The sequence below is a fragment of the Microcaecilia unicolor genome, chromosome 6 (assembly GCF_901765095.1).
Source record: "Microcaecilia unicolor chromosome 6, aMicUni1.1, whole genome shotgun sequence".
In the NCBI taxonomy this organism is placed as follows: domain Eukaryota; kingdom Metazoa; phylum Chordata; class Amphibia; order Gymnophiona; family Siphonopidae; genus Microcaecilia; species Microcaecilia unicolor.
The window spans coordinates 145,330,721-145,345,527 of record NC_044036.1 but is presented as its reverse complement, the minus strand read 5'-3'; the positions used below and the strand labels follow the sequence as shown (position 1 = coordinate 145,345,527).

The 14,807-nt window shown below is 43.1% G+C and overlaps 1 protein-coding gene across 9 annotated transcripts in view; it reads right to left on the bottom strand.

Annotated features, from left to right (window-relative positions):
* Window positions 1–14,807, bottom strand: part of FOXP1 (forkhead box P1) — an 801,754-nt gene that overhangs the window by 625,886 nt on the left and 161,061 nt on the right. Inside the window, exon 4 of one of the 9 annotated variants that reach the window (XM_030208060.1) lies at window positions 4,398–4,479. The exons of the other annotated variants lie outside the window; for them this stretch is intronic. The gene's annotated coding sequence lies outside the window, so the exon portion shown is untranslated. The remainder of the gene's footprint in view (window positions 1–4,397; window positions 4,480–14,807) is intronic. 9 annotated transcript variants of the gene reach the window in all.

The following is a 14,807-nucleotide window of genomic DNA, read 5'->3' as shown; positions in this document are numbered from 1 at the left end:
GAAGGTTCTGGAGAAAACATTTGTTTCTTTTTGGTACCTTTCATTCTAGACGCTCTCTCTTGGTTCTAGAGCTCTCCCAGCCCAGCTAGATCTGCAAATGTACAACACACTTTTGTGTCTTTCCCCTCATATATTTTAAACTATTCAAGCTCCTCAGTAGCTGTTGCCAAGCGTAACTGAAATGGTGCAATTTTGAAAGTATACATTATCTGTACCTACAGACAGGACACTTTCTCTTTGGAAATGTGCAGGAAAAAAATGCATGAACCAGGTAACAGTAGAAGACGGCAGAAAAAAAGACCTGCACGGTCCATCCTGTCTGCCCAACAAGATAAACTCATATGTGCTACTTTTTGTGTATACCCTACCTTGATTTGTACCTTTCCTCTTCAGGGCACAGACCGTATAAGTCTGCCCAGCACTATCCCCGCCTCCCAACCACTAGTCCCACCTCCGACTCTGGCACAGACCCAGAAACTCTACTTTTCCTGTGTAAACTTTGAATACATACTCTTGGACATCCTGAAGAATGCATGCAAGTTTATCATTACTGCCATGCCCCCAGCAAAGCCAGCCCCACCCCCATCTGCAGGTAAGGCAGGTTGCCTCATTATTCGAATAAGAGGGTAATTCTATACTGTGGTTCCTAAACGTAGATACGACAAAGGAGAGCACTTAACCCCAGATTCCATAAACTACACTCGTAGATTGTTTTAACAAGCCAATCAGCGTTAACAGCTTTTAACAAGCAATAGCGAGCACTAATTGGCAGAAATTAGATTTTACGCGCGTACATTGCTCAGCGTATTCTGTAATGTACTGCACCTAAATTCTATTAACTGCAGGCAAAAAGGGGTGTGCTTAGGGGCATGGAAATGGCCATTCCAAAATCTATGCACGTCGTTGTAAAATACAGGTCAGTGTGCGTAAATCTTCGCGCAGGGATTTAAACCAGCTTTTCGTTGGAGTAAATGGACGCACTTAGATTTAGTTGCATGAGCTATGCCTAAACGTATTCTAAATACCGTAAGTACATTCAAATGCTGTATTTATAATACGCTTAGGCGTGATTGCCTTACTTGCATTAATTTTAGGCGCCATACAGAGAATCGGGCCCTTAGCGCCAATTCTTTAATGAGTTAAGGTGTACCTAACCTGCTATAGAAAAGTAAAACAAAGCCGTTTTGGTGCACCGACACTTAGATGTGACAGGTACTCCAAATTATGCCTGCCGTTCACCTGGCAAAGGCTATGTGTACCTTCCAGTGTGTACATCTGATACTATATAAGGTATGCACATCGCTAGGCAAAACACCCGTGGCTATGCCCATGTTCCACCCACTCGTACAACCCCTTTGTTGTTACACACGTATCCTCAAACTGGCGCTTAAAATTGTTTGAGCAATTTAATTGAATAGAGTCAATTAGCGCTAACTGGGTGCCAACGATCAATTGGTGCTAAAATTTACAGGTGCACTTTTAGTCACAGGGATCCGCACATAAATTTTATGCGTAGCTTCAAAAAGGGAGCACAGCCATGAGAGAGTCAGAGACGGAGGAGGGGAATTCCTACAATTTATGCACGCTGTTACAGAATAAGGGGGTAATTTTATAATGCGGTGAGCACATGTCCGCTTTGATTGTGAGCAAAATCCACCTGGTAGGGCCAGGGCCAATGACATTCTCTGCCAGAGCCCCCTGTCTGAGCAGAAAGTTGGCGGGGTCTGTTCATGCAATTGAACGGAGCATGGTGTCAGGAGCAGCCTGCTTGCCTGAAATGTTGGTGTCAGAGGCTGGAGCAGCCTCCTTGCTTCCCTGCTCCTTAGGCAGCATGGCCCTGGGCTCCAGCAGAGAATGTCGTCAGCTGGTGGAGCTTCAGCAATCCCACTAGCAAAAGGTATGATGGAGACCGGAAATGCTTGGCTCCCCCCCCCCCCCAGTCAACTCCTAGGCCCACCAAAAGTGAAGTTCTAGCTACGTCCCTGGAGTAAACATCCCCCATATGCTCTATGAAAAAAGAACGCTGATTATTTTACTAGCCACCCTCTAAACAAACTCTATCCGGCTTATATCCTTTTAGAGCTGCGATCTCCAGAAGCGTATACAGGATTCCAAGTGATGTCTCAGTCAGAGGCACACAACTCCTTTTTCTCCCGATGACCTCTCTACCCACCCAACATTCCTTCTGGCTTTTGCCATTATCCTGTACAGGTCTTTATCTGCCGTCATCACTATGTTATGTTATGTATGTATCTGACAGCCTAAAGATTATGCACAGTCAATCCTAGGAATCATTCTATGCATGCAGAAGATCATCAACCCTACAATGTACTACTCCTTTCAGTCTTAGTTGCCAAACTCTAGTCTATTCCACAAGCTTCACCCAACATCTTCTAGGATGTCTACCCTGTTGTAGACTTTTTTTTTCTCTCATCTGCACAAAGGCAAACCTATCCAGATATCCCTTCTACAATACTGTTTGCAGAAAAGAACCGACCCAAGGAGCAAATATTGTGGTATATCACGGGTAAAATCCTTCTGAACCTTCCCACTTAACCAGTTTCTACCCCAGTCACTAAGGCCCAACCCAAGGACATTCGGTGTATTTATAAGTTGCCTATACACAGCCACATCAAAAGCCTTGCTAAAAATCTAGGTACACTTCATCCAATAATCTTTCTTGATCCAATGCTCTGGTTTTCCCAGTGAAAGAAATTACACAGATTCATCCAACATCTACCTCTGATAAAACCATGCTTCCTTGGATCCTGCAAACTACTAGATTCCATTAAAATTACTCACTATTGAGATCAAACTAACCAGCCTGCAGTTCCCAGCCTCCTCCTCGCTTCCATTTTTGTGAAGGTTTTACGTCTAAGACCCACTGCCTCTCACACATGCACTCCAAACTTCCCACAGCAGTGATTCAAAGATTCCTCCAGTACTTAATTCACCATATGCCTGTTCCCCGCCAAACAAATGTTCTCCTCTCCCCCACCATGAATTTCTCTCCACTCTCACCCATGAAGCCTGTCCTTACTCTCCCCTTTCTCAGTGAAACCTGTTATTCCTTCTCCACTCCCTTCATCCTCACAAGCAGCTCATTCTTACTCTAGCCTCTTCCCTAACTGGTGCAACACTCTTACACACTTCGTCTGCCCAATAAACGCAGTCCCACACTATACAGCCCTCTCATTCTCCTCCCCCCTCCTCAACTCCCACACTCTCCCCTTCTCCTCTCCCCAATCTTCTGTTCTTCTATTAGCTTCCTACCTTCTAGTAAACCCTCTCTTTCTCCTCCACTGTTCCACTACTCCGACTATCATACTAAACAACCCTCATTCACCTCTTCCACGCCCCAACTTATCACAGCTCTTTCTTCTTCCCATGGCTTCTTTCTCTCAGGCCCTCATCAGACCTGAAACAGTTCCTCCAGCTCCAATGAACCACAAGCCTATCAAATTTCAACTCCTAACCTTACCTCAAGCCTGTCAGCCATTAAAATCCATTCACCCCAGATGTTTTCAAAATCCCCATTACTACTCATACAGTAAGCTACATAAAAAAAACACACATGCACAGAAACTGAGAGCAGACAGAGACCACAAAGTCTTTCTAGTCTTCCTATTCCTCATACAATACCACAGAGCCCACCTCCATTTCAGATTTTACCCTCATATCTAAGGTGCATCTATGCTTATTCCAGGCTTCTTAGAATTCTGCTACGGCTTTGCTCCCCACTTCATGCAATCACTAACCATGTCAAGAAATATTTTCTAATGTTACTCCTTTGAGCTACATATCGTTACTCCGTACTCATCTTTTGTGCATTAATACCTATGAGCAAAGGCATCCTTACATCCATCTCTGGATGAAAGGGAAATGGGACTTGATATACCGCCTTTCTGTGGTATTTTGCAACTACATTCAAAGCGGTTTACATATATTCAGGTACTTATTTTGTACCAGGGGCAATGGAGGGTTAAGTGACTTGCCCAGAGTCACAAGGAGCTGCAGGGGGTGTCGAACCCAGTTCCCCAGGATCAAAGTCCGCTGCACTAACCACTAGGCTACTCACCAATGACCTCTACAGTAGTACCATCCACTTCCATTTCCCCTGAGCAGTCTAGCGTTCTCCTAGCTCCCTCCACTGCCTTCTAATGATAAAGAAGCAGGACCAGTTTAACCATTAAGCAGGTTTTCTTCTTTTTTTTGGGGGGGGGGGGGGGGGGGAATAAGAATAGCTGAGATCTAAACTACAAGGAGGGTGGACAATTTTCAAATAGCCCTTTATCTGGGTAAATGATTTAGAAATTACCATCATGCACAAATGTATACAGAACAATGTTTGAAATTTAAAGGAATGATGTCCTATTATGCACTTTGGTAGCACTGACCTGGAATGGGTAGTATTGATTATTTGAAGATGGTGTGCCAAGCTCAATGTGGCCTAGGGTACCTATTGCCCTTCCACTGGCCCTGTAAAGGACAGAATAAGCAAAAGGTCATATTGTAATGTATTGAACCCCCATGTCTGCCAGGCAAAGCAAACCTTGTATCACAATTAGTGGCCGTCACATAATCATGAAAGAGGCACAATGGATACTATTTATTTATTCGGATTTATTTACTGCCTTTTTGAAGCCGTTCACTCAAGGCGGTGTACAGTAAGAGTAGATCAAACATGAGCAATAGGCAATTACAGCAGTAAAAATATTCAAAAATAATACAAAGTATGGCTTGGTATACTAGCAATGTCAACACAATATGTAATAGAGCATTATAATTGGTAGTGAAGGGTAAGGCAAAGTTGTAACATATAGATGGGTAAGAAAGTAGGAAGAATTAGAAAGTAAGGTGACTGATTTGAAGAAAGTTGCACATGGAGGAGTGGATAAACGTGTCCCGCTGCAGTATGTGCAGCCCGAGTCACTCCTTGTGTGTGTGAGTGAGACTAACAGTTAAGTTACTAGGCAGGGACTGAGCAGACTGGAGCCCCCACACTCCATCTTCTGTAATATGATATCCCACAAAAATCCTACTTTGTCTAGGTAGAATTTCAAAGAGAAAGAAAACGTTTCTCAGTGAAGGTTAGTTACACATAATCTTGCTTGACCTTAGCCTGCCCTTGATCAATAAGTCTTACTTATTAATGCTCTGGTTCAGGGTTGGGGGGGGGGGGGGGTTACCATTGTGGAAAGTTCTTAAGGATATCATTTCTGGAAGAGCCATTGTTGTTAGCTTTAAAAATTATTCTAGGATAGAATATTGTACAGGTTCTAAATTTAAAGTAGGAGGGGGTGGGTCAAACACCTGTGACCACCACTCAGTTTCAGCCCAACAAAGCAACTTGAGATGTCAAAAAAGTAAGGGTCTTGAGAATGGGCAACTAGCTGACAAGGTTGTTGATTTGGGGTTTTTTTTTAACTGAATAAATATTAGTGCCCAAGAGGCATTATGAGTAAGACACCTCTGAGAGACAAATGTCTCCATTGCTGAATTATCCTTTTTCAGTCATTTTATATTTCACGTTTAAGAAGGTGTTTGTAGACAATCTAGAAAGAGCCAGAGACCCACCTCCACCTGTTATCTTTGTACAGGGCTGAAGAAAGGGAAAGGGAAATGGGACTTGATATACTGCCTTTCTGAGGTTTTTGCAACTACCGTGTTTCCCCGAAAATAAGACAGTGTCTTATATTAATTTTTGCTCCCAAAGATGCGCTAGGTCTTATTTTCAGGGGATGTCTTATTTTTCGGGGAAACATGGTACAAGCCATACCCAAATGCTTTATAAATCACCACACTAGAGGACCAAATGATTACAAACACACACACAAAAATCCCAACGATGGCCCCTGATAGAGGAAGAACAAGGAAAAGAATGCGCTGCTTTGTGTTATAGACGTCCGGCTCTCACCTCACAAGGACACAGAAAAACAACCAACCTCCCCTAATAAACCACAACACAGTACCATATCGCCATCACCACCTCCACAATGACGACGACTACACACACACACAGCAGCAGCTAGATCAGTTTCCGTCCCAGCCGGTAAAAATTTCAAGCATTCTCTGATTCGATGGAATCATTGGACCTGCAACCTTTTCATTGGTTGATATCCCATAAAGCAACCATTCTATTTTTGATTCGCTGACTGAAAATTATAAGCAGAAAGGCAGAGGTTTTTTTTTTATTCTCAATCACCATTGGCTTCCTTCTGACTTGTAGCGTCCTCTGATTTGTTAGCGCTTACTCGATCCTTTCAATTGCTCTACATTGGCTGTTTCTAAACACCCGGTATCCGGGTAAGATGGCGGCGGTAGGAGAGTGTCCACTCTTGACTGAATGGCTGCCTGTATCTCTTACTCATGTCGAATATATTTCAGGTAAATATTCCACCTCAGTCTTGCTTCTTGCATTTCTTTAATATTATTTCGTCTTTGGGTTGCAGTGAAAAAAATTAAGGTTTCTGTGTCCATGTCCCATCGGGGCCAAACAAAACTTTGCTAGGTCTTACTTTCGGGGGGAGGCCTTATATTTAGCAATTCAGCAAAACCTCTACTAGGTCTTATTTTCAGGGGATGTCTTATTTTCGGGGAAACAGGGTACATTCAAAGCAGTTTACATATATTCAGGTACTTATTTTGTACCAGAGGCAATGGAGGGTTAAGTGACTTGCCCAGAGTCACAAGGAGCTGCAGTGGGAATCCAACTCGGTTCCCCAGGATCAAAGTCCACTGCACTACCCACTAGGCTACTCCTCCACAGAAGAAGAAACTTATAAACCACAAGCATTTCTTAGAGCAAGACAAACTGATTATTTCAAGAATTTTTAATGGTAATTCTTTTTTTAAACCTAAAAGGCTCACCTGAAGTGAAGCAGCTTATTACTAAGTACATTTAAAACAAAACAGGAGAAAATATTTTTCTCACTTAATGGTTAATTAAGCTCTTGAACTTGTGGCTGAAGCATGTGATAAAAGCAGTTAGTGTAACTGTTAGAAACAGGATATTGGGCTTGATGGACCTTTGGTCTGAACCAGTACTGCAGTACTTATGTACCAAAAACAGTTTGCCATTGCATTTAATCACAAGGGCTGCAAGCTGGAGTCTATGATCTTTATTTCAATGGGCATTTTTGTTCTGCACAAAATCAAATGGCTTCTTTGAAGCTGCTTAACCAAATACATTGTACTAAATGAACTTTCAAAAAAAAATCCATGTTTGTTCTTTGCTCAGGAGTGAGGTGTTATTCTCCAACTACTGATACATGGTTTGCCTCAAGATGCACAAAGATGGAATGGAAACTAAGAGGACAATTTTCAAAGCCACTACATGAATAAAGTAGGGTTGCATTTTGATTAAAATTTTAATCACAATTAATTGCATGATCAAAAGATATGTCTCCCCCCCCCCCCCCCCCCCCCCCCACCCCTTGCAGTTCCTTGCGACTCTGGACAAGTTTTGTTTTTCTTTTTTGTGAGGACACAATTTTGTCACAAAATAGTGCATATACATTTGAAACTCTAATCTGTGCATCCCACTACCCAGAAAATACCTCCCTTTATTCTAGAAGCATGTGAGCCTTTCAACCCTTTACCCTATTTTCAGCCAGAGCTAGGGACCCTTTTTTTTTTTTTTTTTTTATTTTGAGAAGTCTTTATTAAGTACTTCATGGATTTGAAAACTACCCTCATAGTTATAAAAATAGTTATAAATAGTTATATTTAGCCACATAAGCACCGCCATACTGGGAAAAGACCAAGGGTCCATCAAGCCTAGCATCCTGTCTCCGACAGCGGCCAATCCAGGCTTCAAGAACCAGGCAACCCCCCCCCCCCCCCCCCCCAAAAAAAAAAAAAAAAAAAAAAATTTTATAATGTTCAATGGATTTTTCCTTCAGGAATCTGTCCAAACCCCCAGATTCTATATAGTGCGGCTAGAGATCCACGCCAACATTGGCACGGATTCTGCAACAACGAACGTAACTTAAACTAATGAGCATGAGCACTGATAACAGCACTTAACAAGCAATAAAGAGCACTAATTGACACTGATTAGAATTTAGGCGCACAAGTCACTAACCGTATTCTGTAACGATGAGCGCCGAACTTCTAACACATGCGGGCAAAAAGTGGCATGGTTACAGGCGGGGAAATGGGTGTTCCAAAATTTACACGCCTAGTTATAGAATATGACCCAATACACCTAAGTCTACATACTAGGATTTACGCCACATTTTTGTTGGTTTAAATGGATGCACATAGATTTAGGCGCTGAAATATCAACTAAGCGTGTTCTATAATCAGCACCTAACTCTAGGCACCGATTAAAGAATACGCTTAGCACTGATAAAGAATCTTCCCCAATGTGGGTTACAATAAAGCATCTTATCATACATAGATACTGTCCTGTTCTTTTATCCCCCTTTCCAACAGCTCACCAAATGCTGTTAAAACTTTAACCATATCGTTCAAATGTCCGTTCAAAAAATCCAGACCTTTGCCATGTCACAAAACTATTATTATTAGCATTTGTATAGCGCTACCAGACGCACGCAGTGCTGAACACCTGATACAAAGAGACAGTCCCTGCTCAAAAGAGCTTACAATCTAAATAATACAGACAGACAAGACAGTTACGGGTGAGGGAAGTAATGGGTGAGAAGGGAGGAAGGGACAAGGGGAGGGCAATTGAGTAGTAGCTAGGAGCTAAAAAGCAGCAGTGAAAAGGTGGGTTTTCAGCATAGATTTGAAAACAGGTAGAGATGGAGCTAGACATATAGGTCCAGGAAGTGTATTCCAGGAATAAGGTGCCACGAGAGAAAACTTCTACAAATATTCATAAAAGTGATGGAGCTCTAAACCAAGAATTGCCATTTTTTAATCTTAAGTCTGTTTATTAAACTTGGAAGTTATACAGATACAATATATAACAGACAAGGAGAACAACGATTATGATCACACAACATTCCAAGCACATTTTTCATGAAGAAAAACCTTCCCACTGGTAAACCACAACTGAATTTTAAAACTCCAGTAGCGCCTCATCAAGTGGAAGTACCATTTCTGTAACAAAATCAGTGAATGCCACAGATAATTTTATTCAGGGCATGGAGTCTTCAGGAGCACTAAAGGGTATCCTGTATAAACGTTACCAGAGCAGTACAGAGTTTATGAAACAGAAACTTGGGAAAGTAGGAGCAGACTTAAAACTGCAATCTACTAGAGACAGGACAAGAGTCTTAAGTTGCAAACAACAATGAATTCAGTGGAAAGAAGGGCTCTCTGTATAGTCTATAAAATTCCAGTTTATGACTTCTTTCATTTGATTTTATAAAATGTGTGTCAAAGCCTCTAGGTCAAAAATGTGGTTATGTTACTGTTAATGCTAAAACTGCAGGCTAGTCTCATGTTCTGGAGTTCAGTGCTAAACAGATCTGAAGATGTGATAGTACCCGCTAAAATCCTGTAATACTATTAATTCATATTTATTGAAATAATTTAAGAAAATTTTAAAAGGTGATCTGTAAATTCTTAATATAGTTGAAAGCCAATCGCTAATATTTGGGGAAGGGAGGGAGAGAAATCTTATACTACCCTCCGTCATAGTTCGTTCTCTCTCTCTATCTATCTATATATATATATATAGCAAACTATGACTGAGGGTAGGATATATATATATATATCCCAGCAAAATTTCCTTATTTCTTATTTTTAATGCAGAAAGATTACCGAATCCCAGCATATCTGGTCTGTAAACTAATCTTAATACAAGAACTTCTTAAGATGATGCATAAGCAAAACATTCCAAGTACAGGCATGTTATCCTGTGCTCTCTCCAAGCCCCAGCTCTTGTCTCAAACAATCAACTTGCTTTTCTTTTTTCATCTTTTTTTTTTTTCCTTTGGAGAAATGATCAAACTAGGGGGTGGGGACAGCACATCCTGCGTGAAACCGCATCCTGAACAAGCATCGCCATGATTCACTGTAAATAAATACTCTCTCCTTGCAGAACTTCCGTCAACTGTCACTGCCCTGGCTCCAATCACCTTTCAAGTCCAAACAGGAAAGCAGAAAAAAAAGCAAGTGAGACGGCAGATATGAGGTTTAATTTGCTTCTCGCTGCACTTTTCACTGGTGGTGTGCTTCCGATTCTCCGGGATTGCCAGTTGCCTGGAATCACTCCTGGACTGAGTGTTTTCCTGTTAACCTTCATAATTGTATTATTACAGACAAGCCCACAAACTGTGCTAGGGAAAGCTGTAAAAAAAATGCCACTTTCCCCTAATCAGAGGCAGCAGCCAAATGTTGCAGGAGACAGAATGGTAGAAAGGCTGCTTATGTAACTTCAGGAAGGGTATATCTTCGAGAAAGTAAGACAGACTATCTTGGCTCCACCTAAAGAATTGTCACTTTTAAGAAGTTCTGTCCAGTATACATTCTGTGCAATATCCTATATGCATCACCACTTCTCTTGTCAGGTTCTACTATACATGGGTAAAGCCATGCATCGAATTTTCAGCTTACAATAAGGGTCCCTTTTACCAAGCTGTGGCAAGAGGGGGCCTGCACTGGTATCGGTGAATGTTTTTGATGCACGCCGAGACCCCCTTTTACTACAGCAGGTAAAAGGTAGGTCCTTTTTTTTTTTTTTGAGAAACTGGTCATGCGGCAAGTAAAGTACTTGTCGTGTGGCCATTTCAGGAGCAGCCCTTACCGCCGCCCACTGAGGTGGCGGTAAGGGGCTTCCGCGCTAACCAGGCAGTAACTAGGCAGCGCGCAGCACTGCCGGATTACTGCCGGGTACACCCCAACCCTACAAAAAAAATTCTGTAGCGCCGGATATGACGGCACGCTGGGGGTGGGGAACTACCGCCGGGCTGCAGCAGTAGCCCAGTAATACTTCCTTTTTAGCAAGCAGTAAGCCTGTGTTGGGCTTACTGCCGCTTTATTCATTTACTAGTAAAAAAGGCCCGTTTCAGTCAGAAATGAAACGGGTGCTAGCAAGGTTTTCCTCTGAGTGTATGTTTGAGAGAGAGAGAGAGAGTCTGTATGTGTGACAGAGTGTGTATATGAGAGACAGAGAGTGAGTGTTTGCCCCCACCCCCCTCTCTTAGGGCCCCGCCCCCCTCTCTCAGGGTCCTCCCAAACTGTGCAGCAAACACTCTGGGGTGCCGAAGCAAATCCCGACCTGCTTCCCGCCCGCAGACAGCAGCGGCAGAAAAACAAAGCAAGCGCAGGACTGCTGCAGCCTTCAAGCATGTGCTGTCAAGTTCTGCCAGTCCTCTGCCCCCTGGAACTGGAAGCTGAAGTCAGCCGGGGGGGGGGGGGGGGGGGGGGGGGGGGCAAAGGACCGGCAGAACTGACAGCACATGCTTGAAGGCTGCTGTGGCCCCGCGCTTTTTTTTTTTTTTGTCGTGGCCAATGGGAACAGGGAGCAGACGGCCTTCGGGACTCGCAGAGGCAACTGCCAAGGAGGTTGGATGAAAATAGGAGACAGGATGAACTCAAAAAGTTGAAGCCAATATGGTCAGTCTCAGTTTCCCTTTCCATTCAAAAACAAAGCAAGCAAACCTATGAGCTGCTGCATCCAAGTTGTCATTCTTTATTGTTGGTAGCATTTTTTATTTAGTCTCACTTATATTTTTAAACTTGCTGGCTTGTGCAGTACACAGATGTAGAAAGATGAAGTATAACAACGGAATAACTTTTCATAGGTAGAGTACTCATTTGTTATAAATCATAGTGTGTCATTTGGAGGGGCAGGTTATAGGGACACCCTAGCACTTTTATACTTGTGCACAGAAAAAGATGGCCTGAATGGCCGAGGGGGGGGGGGGGTGGGGAAGAGCAGAGATGAGTGGCCGGGGGGGGGGGGGGGGGGGGAGGGAGCCCTGTGTGCTGCGAAAAATAGCTCGGACAAGAAAGGTGCAGTAAACTGAAAAAGTTTGGGAACCACCTGTATAAAATCTACACATGTGCTACTGAACTCTGTCCTTCGCCCAAACTCTGCCCCTGTGAACAGCTGCCACTGGTCACAATTTTATAACAGGCAAAAATGACTTTATAAATTACACCCTCAACCCTGGATCTATATATGGTACCCAAAGTTGCACGCCCAACATGCGCGTGTGCAACTTGAGTAACGAGCCTTCAACTAGCAATAACCGGCTCCAGTTAGGATTTTGCATGCACATCTGGCTGCGTGCTATAAGGCTCAGCACTTAACTTTAAAATAGCGCATATCTGAAAAAGGGGGCATGTTGCACACATTCTAAAACGTTATGCACAAATTTTACAGAATATGACCTGAGCACGTCCACGTTCGGGCCAGCATTTACATCTGGTTTTACTAGGCATAAGTCCAGGACCTGTAAGTTTAGCGTGGAATTGGTATTAAGTACAGTGCACATACCCTTTGTAGCTTAGTGCCAATGTTTTTGAGCCTGATTTACTAGATCCAGTCCTTAATCTGCATTAATTGCCATGACTTCAACACTCTGCAGTGTAACTGACCTCCTAGGGTTACTCTTGCAAGCTCAAAATTAGGGGCCTTGTTTACTAAGATGGACTAGCGTTTTTAGCATGCACTAACCATGCAGTTGCCCATAGGCAGGGCCGGTCTTAGCAAGTGTGGGGCCCTGTGCAGACCAATTTTGTTGGGGCCCCATCCTAGCCCTGCCCCGCCCCAGCTCCACCCCATTGATAAGCAAAACATAATATAGATATATGCAATAAAATAAAAATGAAATGAAAAGATATACAATAAAATAAAGTGATGTGTAAAATATAATGTACAATATAAAAACATATAGACCACCAAGGTATTAAAATTGTTTTAAAATATATACCACAACTCTCTGACTCAAGAAGACTCCAACTCTGTCACTCTGTCTCTGACTGGCTGCGGCTGGAAGCTCAAGCTGGAACTCTCTCAACTTTCTCTGCCAACCCTTGAAGAAGGAAGTTGTCGCGGGGGTGGGCTGCATCATCAGTGGCAGACCAGGACTGTGTCACTCAGGAGGACCGAGCAGGACGGATCTACTGCTCTGCTGCAAACAGTCTGCACACAGCACGCATCGCGACCATCACACCACGCGGCCCGGGGTGGGATCAGAGGTGCGGACTCACTCAGGAGAGGTGTGGTCCGGAGCAGCGACTGGGCGAGCAGGGCCAGGGAGCGCTGCAGCCTGGCTGCTGCAAGTCTCTGGCAGGCAGGCGGCTCACGTACAGCAGAGCAGTCTGGCTGGGTCTGGGTTGCGGGTGGTTGGCAGCGGACTGTGAGCGCCGGTGCGGGAGCGGGATGGAGCGGAGGAGGCAAAGTTGAAGTGCGCCGCGCGGGGCCCAATTAAGCGCAAGGCCCTATGCAGCTGCCTCAGTCGCCTCGGCCTAAGACCGGCCCTGCCCAAAGGAATATTATGAGCATATAAACAGTTAGCATGTGCTTAATCGTTAGCGCACACTAAAAATGCTAACCTGCCTCTAGCACAGCTTAGTACACAGGAGCCTAGGTTTGCAACTTTTAGAACTGTGTGCATAATTTGAAAGTTACACGAATTGAAAAATAATGTGGACGCAAACCCTTTGATGATCTGTACTCCATGAAAAATACTACCTTTGGGAATGTTGTGTATTCCTCGGAGCATGTTTCTGGTTCTATTTTAAGCAACTCCCAAGTCCCCTGGTTTTCACTGGTATAGGTACAAAAAAGATGAAATACCATTAAGCGAGAGGCTCTCACCATCATGCAATTCCCCAGAAATCATGTAATTAAAAAGTATGACTGCATCAATTAGACCAGCAAAACTGCACATCCCACAAAGAGTTAATGCATTTCCCTTTTTCAGGTTCTTTGTTTGCCTTTCTGGAAGGCAGTCTGTGAATGATGTAGGTTCAAGAAAGGTCAACCAAGGTAGGTAAATAATGGCATAGAGAAATGCTGAACTGCTCAGTCTATGTGGAAAGCAGCCTTTTTTTTTTTTTTTTTTTAGTTTGTTTGTTTCACTCACATGACAGTTTCCAGCCCCCTTCTTCCCCCAGAACCACACATTTCAATAAAATAAAATGGAAAGGCCTTTATCTCACCAGAATGGCTCAGTTGCTTGTGTAAAGAGAAGAAAACTGGGCCAGATGTGCCCAAATAATGAGAAAGAAGTTCTCAAATGATGAAAACAATAACTTTAAAATATTTTGTTTGTTTCCTATTCATGACAGTAGATCAAGAAGAGCATGCAACTAATTCTAAGTAAACAAACTACGCAGAGGAAATATGGATTCTGTTGAATTTTCCACACTCTATCTTAGCGGAGATTGGGTGGCGACGCCGGTAATTGGGAAACAAAACGGGAGCTGGGCAGACTTCTACGGTCTATGCCCTCGTGACTGAATAGAAAGGGATGGGCTGGAGTGTAAATATTAAGGGGCTTCGACAGTAGCTTCAGAACTTAGTACAAGAACAGTGCTGGGCAGACTTTTACGGTCTGTGCCCTAAGAATGGAAAAGACAAGTCAAACTCGGGTATGTATACATATAAAGTAACTTTAATATAAATCGTTGGATGTGGCCAAATATTAGAAATAAATGATATTTAATTACATGAAAATGGCCAGATATGATGTGGCTATTGTTGCTTATGTTATTGGAGGAAAAAGCCTCTGTATTCCAGATTCAGAACATATTTCAAATCTGTTTAAACGGGATGGAATCTTCATCGGCTAAAAAACCTCCGTTTGTCTTATAAAGATATAACTTTAATTGACAAGATGACTAAAATCTAACACTTACCTTAGTGTCGTAGTTGCAGT